We start from the raw sequence: 1,190 nt of genomic DNA, 5'->3' as shown, positions 1-1,190 counted from the left end.
TGGGCGCAAGCAATCCTGGCGCTTCGATTGGTGAGGGCTGACTTTTCTCCCCTTTGCCTTGACCATGCGGCATCCGTCTGCCCCCAGTGCGCTGATCAGATGTAGATCACAACTGCTTGATGAAGCCAACAGAACACTACCTTCAACGAACAGGAACAGGAATTTATGGGTGACCCCAGACTTGAACTCTCCACCTCTGCGGGCCTGTGTATGTGCTCTTCTCCCAGCACTGACAAGATTTCCCACGTTAGGATAACCGGGAGTTTCCCACAAGGTGATACACAGCAGTCCGAGCCAAAAGCGCCCAATTTCTCTGAGTACGCTCACACGCGTTGCCGGGACTTTCCACCGAGGCTTGTACACAGTGGTAGCGGCTGGTAGAAACTTGCCCCGTCAGGGAACGACCCCCCGATCTTACGCGTGACCGGCGGAGATACTGGAGACCAGATCTATACTAACGAGGAATGACCCAAGGCATATTTGGCAATCAGTCAAGACTCTAGGTGGCGCTATTCCTAGAACGTCAGGCCCCAGTCAATCCCATGGGGCATCCTTTATATTAAGTTTATACATATTCGGCTGGCATTTCACATCATGACAACGCACTGTGGAGCATCAGGTTTAAAATTCGCTTTGTGTCAAATTACCTGTCCAAACAGCATTGAACAAATTGCAGTAAAATTATAAAAGGGTATATTTCCGCCTATGAATCTCCATGCAGAAGACCACTCTTATCAGGTTCGTAGCTGTAGTCCTCAGTGGTTATCACGTCTCGCCTGACACATCCCGCCCCGAAGGTCCCGTTCGAAAAACAGGCGCCCGGAACACATTTCTTTGCTTCGTATGATTCGTACGGTTTAAAACTTCTACGGGGAACCGGTCATCTGAAAACTTTTCTTCTCCCTGTTGTAAATCGTTGACCAGGATACCGAAAGTTTCCACAGGCAGGGGAACTCACATTAGGGAACGCAGCAATTACGCCGTTTAAAATGAGGCGAAAAAAAAATAGTCAATGCAGTGTTACTTAAGCTGGATTACTTCTTCATTCTTAATCCTTTGTTATCAGGCTGCTCGAAAAAGTCCATAAAGACTCTTCAGCTGATCCAGAATGCGGCAGCACGTGTTCTGACAAGAACCAGGAAAAGAGACCATATCTCTCCTGTTTTAGCTTCTCTGCATTGGCTTCCTGT

Source organism: Etheostoma spectabile, chromosome 21 (assembly GCF_008692095.1).
Source record: "Etheostoma spectabile isolate EspeVRDwgs_2016 chromosome 21, UIUC_Espe_1.0, whole genome shotgun sequence".
In the NCBI taxonomy this organism is placed as follows: domain Eukaryota; kingdom Metazoa; phylum Chordata; class Actinopteri; order Perciformes; family Percidae; genus Etheostoma; species Etheostoma spectabile.
This window is presented reverse-complemented; position numbering follows the sequence as displayed.